The sequence below is a fragment of the Rhinolophus hipposideros genome, assembly GCF_964194185.1.
Source record: "Rhinolophus hipposideros genome assembly, chromosome: 22".
Lineage (NCBI taxonomy): Eukaryota > Metazoa > Chordata > Mammalia > Chiroptera > Rhinolophidae > Rhinolophus > Rhinolophus hipposideros.
Window position 1 is genome coordinate 10,638,620 of NC_138068.1, and position 23,519 is coordinate 10,662,138.

The window sequence follows — 23,519 nt, forward strand, 5'->3', positions numbered from 1 at the left end:
TCCTATAATTCACAGGACAGCTCCCTACAACATGGAATTATCCAGCCCTAAATGTCAACAGTGCTGAGGTTGAGAAACTCTGGTGTAGACATACGAAAGGTATGAAAAGTACTATAAAAGTGCTGTTCACTTGTCTACCTTTCCGATATCAGGAGAGAGTTGAAACCTTCTGGGTGCCCCCAACCCCAATTATTGTTCTCCTTCCCTGCAGAATTAGCCACCATCTTAAACCGTGCGGTTATCACTGCCATGCACATCGTTACTTACGTATCCACAGCCCCTGTAACTAAAAAAGGAGGTCGGCCTCATTTACAGGGCTGCTATTCAAAGTTTGCCATGGAAAGCCCAAGAACGTGTCTTACATAGCCCATAAAATAACTTCACCATTTGGGGCAGTTACTATAATTTTATTGGCTTTTCATATGGCCTCTTTGAGCATTCGGAGTAGAAATCATTCTGCTTTATTGGACAGATGCAGAATGAAGCCCAGAGAGGTTAAATGACTTTTCCTCGTCCACACAGCAAGTTAGGATCCAAGTTGGGCTCCAATGCCAGTCCTCTGAGTTCACTTCCGGTTTCAAGAATCGAGCCTGAAGACACTTTCAAAGAATTGGAACCACGGGAGTTAATAGAAGTTGACACTGGGCTTCTCACCCAGGTTAACAGCTGCTCTCCGACTTGTGTCAAAAGCATTTCACTCCCATGTATTTGCCTCTCTCGAAGTGGCCATTTCATTTCATGAAGCAGCACTGAGGCTGTCATCCTTCCAGATGGATTGAAAATTGAAGCCTGCTCCAAAGGCATTTGCCCTTTCAGGCCAGCCCTCTCCCCAGAGCAAAAGCCAGCAGGGACAGCAATTTGGCTGCCTCTCAAGTTCTTTTTTGTTCCTCATGAAAAACGGTTAAAAAGAAACCAATTTTTGAGAAAATGACTCAGGTGATTAGGTGAAATCACTTCTCTTGCTTTATGCTCCCGCTGAGAAGCAGCAAACCAATTGGAGGAGGGGGAAGGTCTCAGTCAGGTGGGGGAGGGAACTGGGTCCGAGTTACTGAGTTACTGCCCGTCGCCCCAGGAGCTTCTGTCAAGGTTGGGATGTGGACCCACTTCACAGGTGACCCCAGTCTTCTTTTTGTTTTATTTATTTAATCAAAAGTATAGGCACAAAGATTAAATAACCAAATAGTTCTGTAAGGTTTGGTACAGAAAAGGCATTTTCTCACCCCCTTTGCCCCGATTTTCTTGCACTCTAGGGTGACTGCTTTCAATTCTTTTAGCTGATTATGTTGGTATTTAAATCTAAATAGCTTGCCTGTAAAAAGCCTCCCTGTCTTGAAGGCTAAGCTGGTGACCAAGGAGACATAATCAGACGTTGCGAGGTGAAGGACACGGATTCAGGTACATGCACACAAGCACCCACTTTGTGCTCACGAGGTACCTGCCGCTAATGATGTTGAATGGAAAGAGAAGGCACTTGTGTCCCCACCGGCAATATGGAACCTACTTACCAGGTGGGCCAGGACTACACCCCAGGTCTTCTGCAACTTCTTGTGTGGGGTCATCCACTTCATAACAGTAGAGCTGCTGAGAAGAGTCAAATTTCTTCCCAGTTAGCAAAATCTTCTAGTAACAATTACCACAGTAATAGCAGACACTCTTGTCTGTCTACTCAACAACCATCACCTCACCCTTCTCCTGCGCAAACAGATCCCTGATTTTTGTATTGAGATAGGAGCTAGTCATCACAAGATCTCAGGGAAGCTACCCCATCTTCAATCCCAGAAGATTAATCTGGGCTATAACCGTCATGGTATGTCCTTTGCCCCTTTGCCAACGATAGGTTCAGGTGTTGGCATATGAATCTACCGGTTAATGAGAGATAAGGAGAAGCATTGTTGGAGGCTGCCCACTCTAAAACAAAAAATAGACAAAGCCTCATGACAAACCTTTTGCCCCTGACTCTTTCTCTCTTCTAGGGATGAAAGAGCAGGATCTTGGCAGCCCTACTCTGACCATGAGGCTGCAGGTGTGCCGATAAAGAGCCAATGTGCTGAGGAAATCAATGCAGAAGTGTGAAATGACTCTGCATTCGTGGGGATGTCACACTGCTGCCACACTCGCCATGGGATTGTTTGGCTCCATATATCTTGTTCATTGAGACAAGAAGTCTTTAAAGCCTAATACAGAGTTAGTCAGTTACCCTGTAATTGCAGCCAAGATCATTCCCATCGATACACATGTCTTCCTGTTTAGAGTGGGCTATGATTGAGTGTCTCATTTCCTCATGAGAAAATCAACAGTTTATCCAGCCACAATGATTGGACCAGCCATTTTCTAGGCCGTCAGAGTACAAAGACAAATTGAACCTCTGATCTCACAGAAACTGAAAACCTAAGAGAGGAAACAATGCAAAATGGTCATATTCATAATAGCTACTACCACAATGTGTCAGGCATTGCACTTAAACATTTGACATGGGGTAACAACGCATTTGACTCTGAGTGGTCAAAGCTGGTTGAAACAGCACCAGCTTTGCCAGGCAGTGGTAGTTCAGCTTGCTGTCCGTAACCAACCCTGGGTCCAAAGTGAGCCTAGAGGCTAAACTTCAAGGGTGTGAGGGATCTGAGGATCAATGGTGGGCTGGAACCCAAAACTGACTCTTTCTCATCTTTAATAAAATGGAACGTGCAGGCCTCTGCTACAATGACGGAAAACATTCTAGAAAATTCCAGAAACTCCAGCTTATGAAGACTTGAACCAAGCAGGCCAAATTGGACTCCCGAGTTCCAGCTCCTATGCCCTTCGGGATGGAAACACATGTCTATTGGCCTCCACAGTGTGCACGTGGCAGGAGGGGTTATAAATAACTGTCCTCCCTCCCTCCCTGCTGCCCCCTCTCTCTAAATGCTCAGTGTGTGGTTTCCTCTCCCTTTGAAAGCCTTGCTCGGCCTGATGTGAATCCTAATTAAAATCATGCACAGCATGACTTTTAATTGGCCTAAGCGACTCCACGAAAGGCACCAATATGAAGCGGTGTATTGTGCCAAGTGACTTTCCCTCGAGGATTAGCTGTCCAGGCTGCCCCAGCTGGTGGGGTTCTCTGTGCCCATGCTGGGAAGGGCCATGAGGGGTCAGGCTGGGCCCAGACAGCCACAGTTTTCATTTGGGACTACCTCTTTGAACCAGGAAGCAAGGACTTTCATTGGAGGGTTGCAGATTTATTTCATGTAAACTAGATGGGATTTAAAACAGGTCCCAATGAGCTAAAACAGCTGCCCCCTAAGGCCCATGGCTGGATTTTCTCTCTTGGGCAAATAAGCAAAGATGAAGGTAGAAAGAGGGAGTGTAGATCCAAATCAGCTTTTTTTTTTTTTGGCTCTGAATCTGGATTTAGAACAGGGAATAAATGGATAAATGGCAAATGAAATCGCCTTTTCTTAACAAATAAAATAATTGGGGCATAGTGATTTCTTAAAGCAGAAATGATTTCATTCTTCCCGGTTCCTCCAAAGCCATAGGTTTTTCTGTGCTTTTGCTCATTAATCAACTCAAAATGTGACTTGGGGGAGGTGAAGTAACAGATTTTTTGCTCAGGAGACTTCATTAAGAATTCTGGAATCCTGACATCATAACTCACTCCTCGTGCAGCTGGCTGCAGGCTTCCCAGATCCCAAGGTTGGGGGACCCATTTAAAGCTGCAGGCAGCCTTGCTGTAAAGAAACCCAGCTCAAAATGGAAGCCTGATTATTAATAGGACACCAAGTTGCCTTCCTAGCGGCCTAGACTCTCACAGCTCCCCTCATCCATGGAAATGTTGACTTAAAGAAGATATTGGATATAGAAGGGCAGGCCTGGGAAACCTATAGCTAGTGGGGGAGCAGAAGATGTTTTACACATGTTAGAAATCGTAACAGAAGGCAATGGAAAAATAGGATTCTAATTGCCCCAAAGCAGATTTTCCTAGGACACATCCCTGCACATCGCTATTTTGCAAATTCAGGTGTGCCCTGTACTGAAATAAATAGACAACAGTGGGTTATTGGCAATCTTTTCCCTTAGATTATTTTTAAGTGTCTCGATCCATTATTCTATGAACATATTTAGGAGACAAGAAAGATTATTCAATTCAACTGGTGGATAATGAGCGCCAAGAAAAGGACCCCTTGTTTAACTTGAATTTCAGCAGTGAGTAAGATGGGTGTGTGTGTGTGTGTGTGTGTGTGGTGGATGGCGGTCTGGGGTGGGTCTTGATCCCACAGTTCCTAGGAGAATACAGATCTGACAAGTTAGGATGACAGTCTCTGCCCTCTTCAAATTCCCTGAGGTCACAAAGTGTTTCTGGGCTATGCTGCTTCCAGCACCTGTCCACACCTGGGGATCACTTCCCACCAAGAGCTTCAGTGACAGGCATGACATCCTTCCAAAGTAAAGGACATCCCCCCCCATCGTTTGTCTCCTCCTTGATAGGTATCACCCACCCACAGGCAACAACTGCTTCTTTAATGCTTTATACCTTCACCCTGTGCATACAAATGCCTTTGATTGATTGGGCACCATGTTAACCAGAATATACAATCATGGCAGAGAGAGAGGCAATGGCATAACTTGGCTTCTCTTCTTTCTCTCACGCTCAGTCCAAGGTGGTCATGCTTCCTGTTAGTCCTTCCTTCCAAAATATCTAGAATTTGACCACAGTTCCCCAACTCCACTGCTATAACCCAGTTCAGGCCCCACCTGTCCTCTCTCTCCTGCTTTGTGGTAGTAGCATGGGTTATCACTGGACTCCAGAAACCCTTCTCTACCTGAAGTGAGATACCAGATGTCCCCAGTTCTTCAATCTGTGAAATTGGAGCCATCAACCACAAACCCTTGATTATCTCCAGTTTTTTACAACAGGAAGTCAGAACCATTAGAAAAATCAGTTCAGTTGGGAATCTCAGGAGAATTGGAGCGGCTGGCAGGGTCAGCCCCTTCTGTGATCACATCACTGGGAGTGTTTGCAAGCTGTTTATCCACCAGCAGGAAAATGGAGGGCTACAGATGGACCCAGAGTTCTCCTTCCCTACCAACAAGGGCACTGCCATTACAGGGTGACCAGGCCCTGTGGGGGTGGGGAAAACATCTGCCTTAGGTAGACAATGTCTTCAGCTGGTGCCTCAGAGAGGGGGACCTGCACAATAGGGTAAACCTTTGTTTCCAGGGCATGCAGGCTATTCTCAGAGAGAGCAGGATGAAATGGAGACTAGAATAGACTGGAAGGGTTCAGGGGTTAGACTGAACACCGCCTGGCGCCCAAAAGGTCAAAATCCGCAGGTTGACAGAGCACATTGTGCTGATGAGACCAACAAGGAGATCCACACGGGTAACTCCCCCAGAGGTTAAGAGCATGAATTCTAGAGATGCACTCCCTTGGTTTGAATCCTTGCTCTTCTAACTGTGTTACACTGGACCAGTGACTTACATCTTGGAAGCTATGGAAAAGTGGGTGCAATAATGGTACCCACTTCATAGGCTTGTTCTGAGGAGTACGTGAGTCAACATGTATGAAGTCCTTAGAACAATGCCTGGGGCACTGTGAGTCCTGTATGGGGCTTGCTGTTTGTTAAAACAGATCCCTTAGCCAAATTCCATCCTCCTATTGGAAAAACCGCCTGGGACACATCTGGACTCAGAACTCGTTCAGTACAGGAGAGGAGGAATTCAGCTCATGCGTGTTTTACCGCTATTCTCACTCTTTAATCAGATTAAGCCAATAGTTATCGACTGAGTGTCTGCAGTGTGAGCAGCTCTGGGCTAGACGCACAGACCTTAAAATCAAGACGTGGAGCCAAGGCACAAACGTGCGATTTGCTGAACAGAAAGAGGTGCACATGCCGTTTAGGATAGAGACAGGGAAAGTGTCAAAGGGCAGCATGTGATTAATGACCAGACACTGCACAGGCTGTGATTTGAATGGAATATTAGTACATCCTCTACTTAGAAAACCCAGGAGGATCAACTGGAACTTTCAGAGCTTAGAATTGTATCCAGAAGTACAAGGAACTACAAAATCAGCATATATTTAGGGAGCTTAGCAAGTCAATTATAACATGTCCATAAAGAGAAGAACATGGAAAGAACACCTAGAAGTTTGTTGGAAAAGAAGGCAATTTAGGAGAAACTTGCTCTACCAAATTTGGTGTTGATTTAGGAATAAAGAAAAAGGTTTATGGAACAAAATCCAGATGCAGAAATTAACGTATCCTATGCATTAAGAATAAGCATTTAAATCCAAAACAGACACAAATCCAAGTTTCAAAAGCAATGACTTACAACACTTAGATATTATTATAACAAGTCTTTGGATCTGTATGAATAAAAACAGGAAAAGAAAGAACAAAATAATGAGATATGTAGTGCATTCCTGGATAGAGAATTAATATTGACTAGATACCTATTTCCTTCCTTTCAATCTATAAAATGTGAAGTTTCACGAAGGTATCATGAGGAAAATGGTCCAAAGTGAATTTGGAAAATCAAGTCAGACAAATTTTTTTTGAAAAAGAAAAAGAAATATGGAGTTAACCCTACCACGTATTCTCACACATAGAATTCTAATAACTGAAGTGTAAGGCTGATTGGGAACAGAGCAACAAAACTCATTAGAAAGTTCAGGAGAAGACTGGCATAGATATGACTTTACAATGTGATAAATCTTGCATTTTCATTATTTGGAGAAAGATAGATTACTCAATAAATGATATTCAGACCATTTTGAAAATGCCTAATGATCTAGATAAAAATATTAAATCCAACCCATATCTCATTATGTACATCAAAATAAATTCCAGAGGAATTGGTAAAGTAAATGTAAGAAACATCGGAAATCCTGGAAGAAAATAAATGAATGTTTACATAATATTGGGGGACGTGTAAACAAGACAATAAATGCAAAAAGCACAAAGGAAAAGTTTGCCGAATGTGAAACACAAATGAAAAACTTTTCTTTCAGCATCTCTTAAATTCATTCATTTCTCAGTTCCACAAACTTATGCCAACATATCATTTTTTGCCTGAAATCATCCATTCACTCATGCATGCATTCATTCATTCATTCATTCATTTGTGTCTACTCTGTGACACATGATGTTGCTGGTACCAGGGATACAGTAGTTAAGGAAGGGGGGCAAAAATCCTGACCCTCTAGAGCTTGCATTCCAGTAGGACAAAGAGTGTATGAATAGGATAAATAGTAACATATATAATATTATGTCAAGTTGTGTTTGGATTAATGGAGAACAATAAAGGAAGGGAAGGAGATATGTTTAGAGGAAGGAGTAATTTGCAATTTTAAACAGACTGGTCAGGAAGGCTTGTCTGAGAAGCTGACATTTGAGCCATGAATTATAGGAGAAAAGGGGGTGATTTATGTGGATAAAAGCAAAGACCCTGAGCCAGTTGTGTGCCTGATAATGTTTGGGGATCCTTAAGGATGCCAATGAGGGAGAAGAGTAGCAAAGATGAAGACAGAGGAAATGTTAGCTAGCCTAGAGGTGGGGGCTCATCATGGGGAGCTCTTGTTTCCCCAGGGTCACAGAACAAAATAGTCCCAGTACCAAAACTCAAACACAAGGTACCCAATTCTGGGGCTTCCTTACATGCTCCTTGAGCCCAGCTGGCACAACTCCACTCATGCACCTGTACCCTCTCATTGAGACTTTCATCACCACTGGGAGGGAGAGAGGGCTCAACAATGGATGACTGTAAGATTTATTCCCCAAACTAGGTCTACACTGAGCACGATTGGGGCACCATTAATAATTGTTCCAGGACACAGGGCCTGTCCCAGGCGAACTTGGACTTCTGCTCACCTTAACTGTAGGACTGTGCAGAGAACAGGGACAGGCTGATGATCTGAAAAGGTTGAAACCCAGGTTCCACCATTTCTGGTTCTACTAAGTGTAAGCTATGCACTTTCTCTGGTCCTCAGTTTCCTCATTTGTCAAATGGTGGGGGCAATAATAATCCCTACCTTTCAGAGTTTCTCTAAAGATGTGACGAGGTAAAGCATGGGAAGCTCCTTGAAGTATGCCTGGCATGTGGTGCGCACTCTACAAGGATTGGCTTTCTTCATCATGGGTCTCAAACGTTTGAAACTAAAGTGTTGGCAGGATTGGTCTAAGGAAGACTCTGTTTCCTTGCTTTCCCAGCTTTCAGAGGCCACCGCCAGTCCTTGGCTCCTGGCCCCTTTCCTCCATCTTCAAAGCCAGCAACGTCACGCCGCTATCTCTCTGGTTCTCACTCTTCTGTCTCCCTTGTCTATTTATCCAGACCTTTGTGATTACACTGGGGCCACCCAAATAATCCATAATAATCCCGCTATTTTAAGGTCAGCAGATTAACAACTGAATCCCATCTGCAACCTTAATTCCCCTTTGCCATATAACCCAGCATATTCAGTGTCCCAGGATTAGAATTCAGACATGTTGAGGGACCATTATTCTGCTTACCACAGGGGTAATTGAAACTAAATCTCCCATTTCACAGCTGGGAGCACTGAGGCCCTTGAAAAGGAAGTCAACTGCCCAAGGTGCTATCACTAGTCAGTGGCAGTGACCAGACGCCACCTATAAATCCTCACTCGTATGGTTTTTCCAGGTACAGAAAGTTCCATGTGATATACTTTGCAGGAGGGGCATTCAGAGAGAGAGAGATTAACGGCACTGCTGCAGTGGGAAGCACCTGGCTCATTTCCCCAAGCTGCTCAGCCTCGGGTCTTTCCTCTTGGTCATAAGGAGTAAAAGTAAACCCAGTGACAGCGACTTTCTCTGGTGCTGGAAGTCACATAGAGTTCAATAATAATAATTGTAGATGCACTTTTCCCAAACCACAGGTTCATTACAGAAAATATTTCAAAGTGAATGTTCATTTTCCACCCGTAGAGTAGACAGTCGATACACTACAGCCGTGCTCAGGGCAAACAGCTGATCTGGGAGCTGATTTAGTCCTAGTCCTTCATCTCAAAGGTCACTCGGAAAGCTTCATCATGAGCACACTCCCCTCTGGCACCCAGGCTAGGGAGGGAGGAGAAGGCAGGTAATTTCTACGCATAATTGTCCTCATGGAGTGAACAGATGGGAGACTTTCTCTGGGGGACATGGTGTACAACGTCTCATTTCTCACTGGGGCAGCAGGGACAGTTCCAATTAACCAACTTCCCATGAACCTGCCTGCAGCAGAAATCAGGGGACGGAAAGGCAAGAGAGAAATGTTCAGTGTTTGCACCTGTCACAACACGGTACCCATTTGCAAGCTGAATGCTCTCACCATGGTGAAAAGAAATGTTCCCGGTTTTCTAGAGTCAGAGAGGTTGCCAATCACGTTCACGTGTTGTCTCCAGCCCACTCCTCAGACAGGGAGCAAGTGTGCTCTCCCCGTTGTTTGGGAATACAGGGAACCCCACAGGTATTGATTGGTCCTGACCCTAAGGGACGTGTAATACAATTAAGAGAGATGACAGGAGACCTACCCGTGAGCAGACAGTGACCACTTACTCAAGCTAACAGCAGTTCCATGGGAACTGGTCGTACGGGAGACAGCATGCCCGTGTGACACAGACCCATGTTCATTCCTGTTAAGCCCTGTGCTTAGCTATGACCTTGGGCAAATCGTTACTGCCCTCTGCACCTCAGTTTCCCTGAGCAACAAGAATATATGCTGTCAACACCACCTGAGAGAGTTTTGAGGAATGACTGGGATAACATCTGTAAGGTATTTCATCAGATTCTTTCCCCCTCTTCCTTTTGCTCTTCAGTTTCTCACAACGGAAGGGGGAAACTCATTTGGGGTAAAAAGGGAAGGATTTACAGTTTGAGCTGAGCTGTAAAGAAGGGTGTGGCAGACACTGCTAGTTGCCTTCTCAGGAGCCAATTGTCTCTCCTAACCATCGGAACCCTGGCTTTCTTCAAGGTGGCGTGGTGACCAGCTGAGATACTTTCCCAGACTTGATGGCGGCCGCATGACCCTGTTCCAGCCAATGAGACATAAATAGATGTCTGTATGTATGCAGGGCGTTCCTAAGAGTGCCGTCTTGCTTCTGTAACACTGGAACCACCTCGACTTTCTTCCATCTCCTTCCTGCCTGGCAGTGAAGCCGGCACTTTAGAACCAGAAGGTGATGAATGTGTGGAGGAAAACCAGTACGCTGAGGAGGCAGAAGAGGCAGGAAGGCAGAAAGAGCCTGGTCCCCGGAACATGGATGACTGACAAAGCACTGGCTCTGTGCTGCCTGCCTCTGGGCCGCTCTGATGTGAGAAAAACAAACCATCTTCCTTTAATCCACTCTTAGCTAGGTTTCCTGTTATTTGCAACTGGTGCAATTCCTAAATGATACAAATGGTTTGCCATAATGATATTGAGCAATGGAACAGGCTTTCCTACAAGAGGACCAGCAGAAACAAGTGAAGAAAATGGAGAAGCACAAAGTCAGTGCAGTGGGTGGCCAGGGCCCCGACTTCTCCACCATCCAGTCAACTCCAAATGGAAGCCTCACCCCCTGCCAGTGATGGGCCCTGGAAGAAGCATGTGACCCACTACTGGCCAATGAAACCTGACAGAATGTCTTCCAGAAGATTCTAGGGGATGTTTTCAGACTGCTATTAATAGTCATAATTTAAAAAATACCCAAGAATGGACAATCCCTGCCCGGAGCTCTCTCTGAGACATTTGTCACATCAGGAACTGCCTGGAACTGTGGGCAGCCATCTTGTTGTCAAGAGGGGAGTTGGCCTGTGGACAGAGCTGACGCCCCAAGATCACAGAACAGAAAGTGGAAAAGACCCAGTTTTCTCAATGACATCCTTGAACCGCTGGATTAACCAAACTACATCCACCTGAACTCCTAAGTAAATAATAGTAATCACTGAAGTCACTGTTGTGGAAAGCACTTGGAGTGAGGTGTTACTTGCAGCCAAAATCATCCTAACCAATGCTTTGTATTTGACAGGACAAAGAATGCTTGATCACCAACAATTAGAGAAACTGAGAGTGTGTGGTTGCTTTAAATGACTGCGTATGTAGCTTTCTTTACTCTTCCAGAATAGATCAAAAGAGTTTGCTTCAGGGAAGACTGTCTCGGTCTTTGCTTAAGTCTGTGTCACTTGCCAGGCAGCATAGCACGGACTGTGGGCCACATTGCTTACTTTGAACCCTGGTTCTGCCAATTTCTAGCTTTATGACCGTGAGCAAGTCACTTCAACTCTCCTCACTTTGCTTATTTTACAAAATAGGTTTAACAATAGCACCTACATCATAGGGTGGTTTTAAGGATTAAATGACATAATACAGGTAAGGAAGAGTCCCCGGCACGTGGTAAGCGCAGTAGAAGAGCTGGCCGTTGTCATACCGATACACAGGAAAAGAGCATTGTTGACCCAAATGCTTTTCTGCTGTTACAGCAACAATATTCCCATTTTACAGATAAGGAAACCGAGGCACAGAAAATTCAAGTTATTTGCCAAAGGTTTACACAACGGGTAAGCAGTGAAGCTGGGATTTGAGCCCAGGCGGTGGAGATCCAGGGCCTGATCTCTTAACCACCGTTCTATTATAAACCCTTTACGTCGTGGTCAGATTGAATGAACCAGAAAGCTAACCAGAGTGGTCATGAAGCATGCCAGAATCCAGCCTGCTTTACTGGTGTGTGAATGCAGTCCAGTACCAGGCTCCTTCTTTGCCAAGCTCCTCACAGCTTCCCAGCTCCAGGCCTTTCAAAGCACCATTATGATTTCTCTTTTGCATTTTGGAGCCACTGAATGGGTCAGTGGCTCACAGATATGGAAGGAACCCAGCCAAATCCCTGCCGTTTGGCACTGCCCGAGAGACAGCACATGCTGTGGCCCTCTGCATGAAGCATCTCTTGCAGTGCCTCCAAATGAGATCCTAAATGTCCCCCACTGAGGGTGGGTGGTCCCCAAAGCCCCTGCTGAGGACTATCAGGCCCTACAGCTGACAGGTTCCCCATGCCCTGGGTCTTCTTGGGCTTCCTGGGCCAATAGCCCCAAAGCGCCAAGCTTGGATGGAAGCACTCCTTTTTTTCTTTCTCAGGCTGGAACAGCGCCCTTTAGGCAGGAGGTATGAATAAAATAACTGACATTAAAGCAGGCTGCAAGTACAGGCACTAATGTGGCATCTAGCAGGTCCAGGTACTGTACGAGGTGCCAAGAACACAAAGATAAATAAAGCCTGGTTCATGCCCTTAAGATGCTCACGGTTTAGAGAGCAGGACAGACAGTAAACAACTAATAAGAGAACCATTATCAAGCACTCGCTGCGTGCCAGACACTTTTTTCACTATTAATACATTTGGTCTCTACACCTACTCGGTGACGGAGGTCCTTTTATCATCGCCATTTCTTCAGGAAACTGAGGCATGCACAGAGAGGTTAAGTCACTTGCCCGAGGTCACACAGCTAATAGGTGGCAAGAGCCAGGGCGTGAACCCAGGCCATCTGGTTCTAGAACCCAGCTGCTTAACGGTTGGTCCACTCCACTGCCTGCAACACTCAGAAGAGGCGTGAAATGTGCTGTAATCAAGGACTGGGTGAGGGCCTCCTGGGGGCCCTGAATGGAAAGCAAGGAATCCTCCCCACAGGAGAGGGGCTGCCCAAAGGGAAGAGAAGTCATGGGAGGTGGGCAGACACAGACTTTGCCAGGTAATGATGATGATGACGATAAAAATAAGAGCAGCTAGTACTGATTGTGTGCTTACTAAGCTACTCATCTGAGTTTACTCAGTTATTCCACACAGCACACTTAAGAGGGTCACTATCATTATCCGATTTTACAGATGACACAACTGAGGCACAGAGAGGTTTAGCTACTTGCTGAATCTCACACAGTTGTAAAGAGGCAGGGCTATGATTTAAACCCAGGAAGTCTGGCCTCAGAGCCTGTGACCTCACCACTAGACCAATGAGATAGGGAGATAGTCCAGGGAAAGGAAGCTGCCTGGGCAAAGGACGGGACATGAAATGGTGCCTGTGCCTAGGTGGAGAATGAGTCAGTGTGCATGGCATGGTGAGGGGACAACGTGTGGATGAGGGGGCCTAAGAGGGAAAGGAGGCTTTAGGAAGGCCTGAATTTAGACTAAAAGGAGAGGGAATCTCACTCTAAACTTAGTTGAGAGATGTGGACACTTTTTCTGAAGAGGGTCACATCGTCTGTGTTCAACGGAGATCTGAGTTCTGGTTCTGGCTCTGTGGGAAACATGTGACCACATCACTGAGACTCAGCTTTTTCTTCTGTGAAATGGGCACATCACAGCCTGTAGTAAGATAAAAATTCCATGCACAGGAAAGTGTAAGGGAGTGAGAAGTCTGTATCAATCAGGCTTCCTAACTACAAACAACAAACTCCACTCTGGTTTAAGCAAAACTGAAAATCATTAAAGGATAGCAGACAACATAGAGAATCTTCCTAAGAACAAAAAGGCCAAGATCAGGAAATACACAGTCAGGAGCTGCACTAACCATAGGGCACTGAACACCAGAAGGTACACCCCAGTGCCCCAGAAAGTTCAGCTGCCACCATGGCCTTGCTTAACAAAACCTCAATTCTGTGCAACCTGTATTTCCCCTTCCAAAGCAGAGTCTCAAATGAAAGGATCTGACTGGAGAAGCCACAGTCACATGACTGCCTCTAGCATCAAGGGAGGCTGGGAGAATGTCATCTGGGCATGTGAGTGGGACCTGCACTGTGGAAAACTGTCCAAACACAGGGTGGGCATTCAGAAGGTGTGGGGTGGCCTCAAATATCCTCAGAGGCCCCTTCCATGGTCCAATTTGTATTCAGTTAGACTTCTCCATCAGGAGCCTGGGATTTTAGAAAGTCAAAACTGGACACCAGAGAGACCAGTGGGAAACAACAGCAAAAGAAGACAGGAACCTGAATGCGGGCAATGGTGGCCCAAATGCAGAGAAGAGGGTGGACCTGGGACTTACTTGGGAGGTAGAATCAGCAGGACTTGAAAGTGAGACGTTAAAATCATCAGGGGCACAGGAATGGAATCAAAGGAATCACCAACATTTGAGAACATTATGATCCTATTTAGGCAAAAACAATACCCTGTTTCCCCAAAAATAAGACCTAGCCGGACCATCAGCTCTAATGCATCTTTTGGAACAAAAATTAATATAAGACCCGGTATTATATTATATTATATTAAAGGCCGGGTCTTATAGTAAAATAAGACCTGGTTTTATATTAATTTTTGTTCTGAAAGACGCATTAGAGCTGATGGTCCAGCTAGGTCTTATTTTCGGGGAAACACGGTCCTATGGGGAAGGATGCAAACCATTAGGGTGTCTGACGTTCGGGAAGGGAGGTGAGGGTAGGAGGGATGAAGGAGGAGTTGGGCTTTAATGGTTTTACTCACAGCAGAAATGTGCTCCTCAGCCAGCATTCCTTTATTGTTCTTCTGCTCAGATAGTGTTTTTCAAGGAAATAATAGCCACAGAGACTTGGCAGGGATTGGCACCAAGATCCTCGAGGGGGCTGAGGTCTGCAGTTTGTTCACCTTTTATCCTAGGGTCTTGGCATAGGGCAGACTCACCTCGGGGCCTCAGTGCCTGTTGATCATCGAATGACCATGTCTGCTGGAACTACACCTTCAGGAAGGTCACTTCCATTACAGAAATAAGCAAGAAAAGTTATTCTGTATTCCCAGCCCTCCTTTTAGGTAAAGACATTCTCGAAAGAACGAGCAACACTTCCTGTGTTCACGCAATGATGTTTTATTACACCTCCCGGGGTGTAAGCCAGCCTGGGGATTAGGGGTGGGGTAGAACCATAAGAAGGCCCGTTCTCATGAGCTCTGACCACATTTTCAACACACTGCGAGATTGAAGGTTTGGAGTAAAATGGGAGTGGAGAAGGGGAAGCGAGGAGAAAAGAGTTCAGAGTATGATTCCATTGTTTACCAGCAGCGGGATCCAGAGTGAGTTTATTTAGGTCCCTCTTGGTCCCGTATTGTCTCCACCAGGCCAGACCATCAAGACCCAAGTAGGCATAACCCTCGGGCAAGAACATAAGGTGGCTGGAGAGGAGCCTTGATGTTGAGAGAAGTTTATGAAGTTCTAGTGTCCAGTGAAGAAAACAATGAGGAGAGGGTAATTAGAAAGAAAAAATGACAAAGGCAATCCTTTAAAGATCTAGGAAAAGATCCTACCCATGTGCAGAGGGCCTGAGATAAGAATGAGCTGGTGTGTTCAAGGAACAGAAAGCATCCCAGTCCAGCTGGAGTGTTGCAAGCATGTTAAGAGGGACAGGAACACAGAGAGAGAAGCCAGGGAAAGAGGTAGAATTTTATTCTAGATGCAATAACTCCCCAGAAGACATTAGCAGGTGAGTGACTCGGTCTGATATGTATCTTTTTAATGCTCTCTCTTGCCATTACATAGAGGATAGATTGGAGAGTACAAATGGAAGAGACAAGTGGGAGGGATACTGAGTGATCCAGGTTAAAGATGGTGGTGGTTTGGACCAGTGTGGACTTGGTGGAGATAGAGAGAAGTGGGCAATGCAGGGCCTATATGGAGGTAGAGCCATGGGGTTTGCTGAAGCCTTGGAAGGTGGCAAGAGGAAGAAATGTGAACAATCAAGCATTGACCTTGAGTCATGGACAACTGGCTAGAACACAACTTCTGGAAGCTTCTCCTAATGGGAAAGTCTCTCGGCAGTGGCTAAAGTGTTGTCTCATGTCCTTAGGAAGAGTTGAAGGGGACCCTGATAAATGCCCACCTTCTTCTCCAGGCTTCTGCTCGAGGCTTGTTTCCATGTATCAGTGAGGGGACAGGCCTCAGAGGCCGCCAGCTTTCCCAGTTCTCTGGAAGGGTACATTCCAGGTCATCTGCTGCTCCTGGATGGGGAAAAGCAAGACAGGGAAAACATGCGTGGCTGCCAGGCCTGGCCCTTCCTCCGTCAACAGTCTACTCAGGCCTGTGTGTCCCGGTGCCAAGCAGTCCATACAGATGGGCTCTGTTAGCTCTGGGCACACAGGCCCCAGGTATTAGATCCATCAACAGCCTGTGATGGATGGTGATCAGAGTCGGGACTCTGCCAGCTGCAGAAGACTTGGACTTGTTCAGATGGAGACGGGGCAGGCATGAGTCCCCACAGTGCACCTTTCTACTGGAACAGAAACATCTAGAAGGATCTGGACACCCCTCTGTAATTCCCTCAGCAAAAATGGGAGGAGAAATGACTGTGGCTTCAGCATGTCCCCATCACTCTTCTCTTGATGGCCACCTGCCAGGATTGCTATGGTCTTCAACAGCTTTACTCTCCCTGCCCCCAATTTCCTGGGGGACCCCAGCCTTTGGCACTCCACCTGAGTTTTTCACCCCAGGTGTGGAAGTTTCCTACATTCATCCCCATCAAAACTGCTGCATTTTATTTTATCTTATCAATGAAGACACTGTTTTTTCAAGCTTAACTAATTGGGTAGATAAATGTACATGTCAGTGTTAAAAGACGCATTGGCTATGCAGTCAGTGACTGGGTTTTTGTCCCAACATGGTCTCTAGTTAACTTGGGAGATTAGAAAGCCCTGGAGAGATGATAAGTCATGCTTAACACCCAACTGAGACTCTCTTCTTGGCTTACTCAGAAGGATGGAAAGGAAATAAGAAAGCCAGTAGTTTCCTCATGGTGTAATCCACCGCGTGTTCTGTGAGAGTGGACACAAAAGCATTTTGTAATCTGTCAGGGGCAGGGAGGATGGTGGTGTGAGCACCACTGGGCTTTTGCATGAAGCTGGACAGACTAATACATTATGTACAAATTGAACTGTTTTTTATCATCATTATTGCTGCTTGGTGGAGCTGACTGGGGCACAAAATCTGGGTGAGCCACATCCTCTGCTTTTCATGGGGAGCAATTCTGTTTCTGACCCTCGATTCTGGTGGTAGCAGTGTTTTAGCAACTGTCTAAATTCCAGCTCCCGTTTGCAGTGGGGCAATGCAACCCCATCGTAATAATCGCAGCTGCCATTTACTGAATGCCTGCCATGGCCCTCCTATGCCCGGCGTTTTAACATGTCCGAGTGCCCTCATTATAACACTGCTACGATTTTGTGGTCATCATCCCATTGTTTGGATGGGAACTGGAGGTTCAGCCACTTGCCCGAGATCACACTGTGGGAAAGATGTTCTAGCCGTTTGAAGCCGCTCACAGCTCACTTGACTCCAGCATCTGTCCTTTGAGAATAGTAGTTCCAAACAGGCCCAGCTCGGTTATACTGAATTTTACAACACTTCCCTTGAGGTTCTGTTTCGACCCCTGCTTTGCTGCATTTGTAAAGGGGTTTTATCTAAAGCTTACAGAGAACTGTATTGTATTAGAGGCCTGAATTGCTGGTTCTCCCAATGTATCATTTCACTACTCAGCATGTGCTCTCTTTTCTCCTCTCCGTTTCTCTCTGTCCTCTCTTGTCTGACTAGCCAAATGGTGCTCTAAAGTCTCCTTTATTTCAAGCATCAAAATCTCCAATCCAAAATGCTTTCTGCAGAAAGAGACTGTATTGGCTTTTGTAACTGAAAACAGCAGCAGTGGGCTTGCTTCAGGTGGAGGTTGATCAAGCTGCTCAAAGGCTACCATCTGGATCTGCTTTCTCTGTCTCCTGGCTCTGTTCTCAGATGTTCCCTTTGCAGCTGCAGCAGATTTCATCTCTTCTCAGACGCAAGGCTTCTGGGAAAGAGTAAACATCTTTGTGCCAATGTTAGTCATTCAGCAAATATTTAAGGAGCCTCCTTTGGCTCCAGAATTTTTTTCTAGGTGCTAAGAATACCTGAGACACAACAGTCATGAACCCCTGCCCTCCTAGAGTTCACAGTCCAGGCAAGTGACTGACAATAAATGGATTTACAAGTAAACAAATGAAAGACGTCTGCTAGTGACAAACACCGTGAAGAAAAACAGCCCAAGGCTAAGAAATAAAGAGAGACGGAAAGGGCTTATTTTAGAGTGGTCGGGAAAGTCCTCTTGAGGTCAATTTAGAGATGAGACCGACATGAGAAATCTGTGAATACGGACAGAAGGTGTTTCAGGGAGAGGGACCAATAAGTACAGAGGCACAGCAGAGGGTCCAGGCTGAGAGAGTGAGTGAAAGAACAGGAGGTGGGGTGGCTGGAGATAGGGGGTAAGGGGGAAGGTGGCAAGAGGTTGAAGAGGTGGGCGGGAGCTCGATCAGGTTGTGGGAGGAGCTTGAGCTTCATTCTACCTGTGGAGGGCGGCGTGCAAGGTTGAGAAGCTCTCATCTGCACCCGAGGGGCTCTCTGGCAGCAACAAGTCCCACGGACCTCTCGGGCCACATGCCCGTTCCTGGTGACTGGGGATGTGAGACCCTGGTGGACTAAGGTCTGAGCTGAGTGGAACATAGAGTGGTTCTCCAACTGCCAGCAGGAAGAAGAGGAATGAATTCCAGCTGGCTGAAATAACGTAGGTCCACCCCAGCAGCCCTCATGGCCACTCTCAAGTGTCACCTCCTGATGCCCACCCCTCCATGTGGTCTCTACAAACACACACATGGGGCCAGTGCCGGTGACATAAGGCCATTGATACCCTCTGTTCACGTGTCTGTATCTTGCCTTCTCTGATGGATTGGGGTTGGCAAACAAGTACCCGTGGCCAAATCCAGCCCATACAACCTGTTTTTGTCCAGCCCCTGAACTAACGACAGTTTTTTACCTCACACACACACACACACACACACACACACACACACACAGGAATGTGCAACAAAAATCACATTTGGCCTGCAAAGCCTAAAATATTCACTATCTGGCCCTTTACAGGATAAGTTTGCCGATTATTAGCCAGTTAGGGAGGCCCTTCTGTTCCCTCCATCTCTGAGTCTCTAACTGGATTGGTTCCAGTGGCAACATCTGATCGCATCCCGATATGATCAGCCCTCCCTGATTATCAGGAAATGCACACCATTTTGAAGAGCACGTGGAGAATCGAGTTTTGCATCCAGTCTTTCATACGCAATAGTCATAGTAAATGGTTGGTTCTGACAGTTAAGAGGGACATCTGCTCTTTGTCCCTGCACAGCATCCCTCTACTTCTTTGGACCACAGCACCCCTGTTTTCGTTTGGCAATACCCCCTACTCTAACTACATGAGTTTCCTGGGGCATCAGCCCAGTTCCAGAAAGGAGTCCAAAACCCACACTGGGCCAATGAGTTGAAATTCTGTGATTTCTGTTTAAAAATTTAGTGGAGGGGGGAGAGAGATGGTGTGTCTTTCCTTTGGCCTTGGAAGGGAGTGGATGTCAGCCAGGACTACTAGAAGGGGATGGGCGGGGCCTGAACCCAAACACCCAAACAGAAGAAGGCAGAGCTGAGAGATGGAGAAAGGGAGACTGAGTCTGGTGATGTCAGCTGACCCCACTTGTGGGTATTTGTCACCCAAGCTTCTCCTCTTCCCACTGTGTGACCTGGATAGAATGACCATAGGAGTCATTGACCAAATTAAACCAATTTTGAGAGTAAATGGGGCTGCTCATAATCATTATTTTGAAGCTGTCCTAGGCAGGCCAGGACGGACAGTCTCCCTAGACCTGGGCAAGTTACTTTAGGTCTCTTTATCTCAGATTCTTTGGCTAAGGGATATCTATCTCCAAGGGGTATTGTGAGGATTAAATTAATTGGCACATGTATTAATAAAACACTTAGAAGGCTGCCAGACGTATTAGAAATTATTGAACTGTGTTAGCTATTGTTGTTGATGTTGTTCTTGTTGCTTTCATTATTTTTTCTCCCTAATCCCCTTTATCTTTTCCCTCCCACATTTAAAAAATTTCCCATCTTATGGGCTCATGTCTCCCCCACATAAGAAGTCAGAAACATGTTTCCCAGACTCCTTTGCAGCTAGGGTGCAGGAAGATGACTGTGCTCAGTAAGTTAGATGCACCATGCGGTCTGGAACCTGGAAAAAGCTCCATGCAGGTCCTTGCTGGTGAAGAACAACAGCAACACACAGCTTTCCGATGGCATCAGCATAGAGGGCCCTAATGCTGGTGCCTGAGCTCAGCTGCAGTGTCCCCAGGGGCACAGAGAGCAAACAGTGTTTGCTCTGGTGCCGCTCTTCACTGCAATTCGGATGTCGCTCCTGGCTTCAGGGCCACCAAGTTGGATTCTTTGTGCTTCCCAGAGATTCTTTGAGCCACGTTAGCCTTCAATAAGCCCTTAAACAAATTGATTGATTTCTCCCGTTTGTAACTAACTCATAACCTAGACTCACCCCCTCCAAACCCAACCTTGACTGTAATCGTCCCCCAGAATGTTCAGCTAAACAATCATCCTGACCCATTTCCCCCTTTCTTCTAATTCAGTTTAATTTAGATCCCTGTCACTTGCAGACAAAGCCTACTCATGAATACACATACCTGCTTTCAAAATTTGGGTGGAAATGTAGAAAAATAAAAACCATAGTTCTTGTACAAAACCTTAAAACTACAGTTTCTGAGACATTCCCCTCTCCACCATGTAATATGTCAACCCTCACTCATCAGCCATTTAAAAACAGTCCCTAGCTACCTAAATACAAAGTTAAACATAGACAACAGGTATCGCTATCTTAATTCAGTTGCTGGCTTAAAAAATGCAAACAAAGTCTCCCTCTGCTGCAGTCTCTTTTGGCAGGGCTCCAGGAATACATTGAATCTTTATGTGTGCTTTGAACGCTGATTGTCTCTGGAAAAGCCTGTCTTCCTTCCTTCCCACCTTGAACTTACGGTCGCCAAATATCTAGAGTGCTTTGTGAACATATAAAAAGGAAAAGAAAACACAGCAAATTCGGATTGCCACGTGGCCCACTACCACCACTCCCGCCCGACTCCTTATAAAAAGTGCAGCCCAGAGAAAGGCAGGTTTTCTGAATACAGACCTTTGTGAAAACCCTCTAAGATTTATCCTCTTATCAACACCCCCAAATAATTTATTTGGATATGAATGAGGGTTTCAACCCAAGAGAAAAAAAATATATAAACATCTCTGGAAATAAAATTCCCATTCATGCTCAAAGTTTACATTTCTAACATAATTTCCATACGCCTGTCAGAGCTGGGAGGAGGAAGAAAAAAAAATGGACACATAGATCAGGACTCTGGCTGAACTGTATTTTTATGGGCAGGACCAGGGTTTGATGCCTTTAAAGGAAGGGCTTCCAGCACCGTCCTCCTGCTGTAGACTTGATTCTGAAAAGTTGGGTCACGCCAAATAACAGCGGGGACTGTGGGAGAGTCTTTTTTTTTTTAATTGAAAATCCAACTAATGCATTTAGACACATCAGTTTTGTGTGTGTGACTTTAAAATGTGATTTTTAAAAAGTCATACAATAAAATTGACCTTTTGTGGCGTACATTTCGATGAATTTTAATGTATGCATATCATACGCTGTGTAACCCCCCACCGTAATCAGAGCACCAAACAGTCCTATCATCCCTCGCCCCCCAAAATCTAACCCCCTGCTATACCCTATAGTCACACACTCCCTCCTCCCCCTATAACCCCTGGCAGCCCCTGCACTGTTGTCTATCACTACGCTTTTTTCTTTTCTTTTTCAAGAAGTCATATAAATGGAAATGTATAGTATGTAATCTTTGAGACTGTTTTCTTTCATTCCACATAATGCCTTCCAGATTCAAAGAAAGTCACTGTGTATATCAATAGTTCATTCCTTTGATTGCTGAGTGCTATCCCATCGCAAGGGTGTACTGCAGACTGTTCAACCATTCGCCCGCTGAAGGTCACTTGGGTGGTTTTTATGTTTTAGCAGTTATGAAGAGAGCTGCTATAAACATTTGTGGGTGGGTTTTTGTGTGGACATATGTTTGTTTTCCTCTAGGGTAAATACCCAGGAGTGGGGTTGCTGGGTCATCTGGTAAGTGTGTGTCTAATTTTATCAGAAACCGAAAAACTGTTTTCCAGGGTGACTGGAGCATCTTGTATTCCTAAAAGCAATATGTGAGTTCCAGTTGCTCGAGCAGATCTCGAACACTTGTATGCACATGGTCAGGTGTTTATTGCTGTCATGCTAATAGAGGTACAGTGGTATGTCACTGTGGCTTTCATGTACGTTTCCCTAATGGCTAACTTTATCGTGTGTATATTTCCCATCCATATATCCTTTCTCATGAAGTGTCTGTTCAAGTCTTCACTAGTTCTTTTATTGGATTGTTTGTTTTCTTACTGTTGAGTTTTGAGAATTTTTTACATGTTCTGGATATGATTTGCAAATACATATTCAGATTAGGGACCTGTAAGTACTTTTTCCCGGGAACAAACTTGACTTCTTTTAACACTCTTTGGACACTGTCTTCTTGTAATAGTATCTTTCACAGAATAAAAACTTTTAAGTTTTATGAAGTCAATTTTATTAATTTTTTCTTTTATGGATTATACTTTCAGTATCATGTCTAGAAATTTTTTCTAACTTCAGGTCACAAAGCTTTTTTTCTATTCCTTGCTTAGATTCCATTTTTCCATTTGTTTTATGTGTGTTTATACTTGTTTATTAAAGGATTTTTACAATAGCTGCTTTAAATTTTTTGTCTGAAAAATGTTAATATCTGTGTTATTTCATGGTCGGTGCTGTTAATTGCCTTTTTCCGTGAATGTTGAGATTTTCCTGGTTCTTTCTATATCAAGTAATTTTAGATTTTTTCTGGACATTTTGTATATTATGTTATGAGACTCGGCATCTTGTTCAAGGCCTGTGTACCAGTACCACAAGGTTGATGAAGAGTTTGGGCATAAGGGAATGAAGAAATAAAAGAAAAAATGGCGATGTCCATACCCTCTCAGAGTGTTAGAAGTTCCCCTTACCAGACCTGCTTCCCTGAACAAAACTGGAAGGCTCCTCTAGGCTTCTCCTGGAGCTCTGTCTTAGCTCTTGTGCCCATTCCTGGGTTTGGGGAATCAGGTCATATGATCGATACCAGAGGGCAAAACATGGCAAACTCAGCACCAGTTTGGTGAGGCTTCAAATTCTGGTCTTCTTCCCTGATCCACCTACAACTATTTCTTTTCCAAACCACAGCTCCGTGCAATCTTTCCAGGTTCTATAGCTGTATTCGGTGGGAGAGACAGGGTGTTTGCTCATTCTCACCTAGAACCAGAATGGGCTAACATCTTTTCTTTTTAAATAAGGATTCATTCATTCATTCAATATGTTTATTACACTTTTCCTTGGGTCACAGCCCAACCTCATGTATGTTGATTACCTGTACCCAGCTCAAGTGCCTGGACTCATTCATCCCTGAGGCTGCCCCAGGACGAAGCACAGAATGGGACACAGAGGAGACATTTAAAGTAGTACCTACGTAGTACCTAAGTAGTACCTAAGTACTACATTTAAAGTAGTACCTATGTAGCAAAGGTCAGAAAATCCAGCGCAGACGAGTTCAATCAATAAATGGTTTTTGTTGTGGTTTGGTTTGGTTTGGTGCCAATAACAGAAAAGTCCAGAAGTAGCATGCTTTA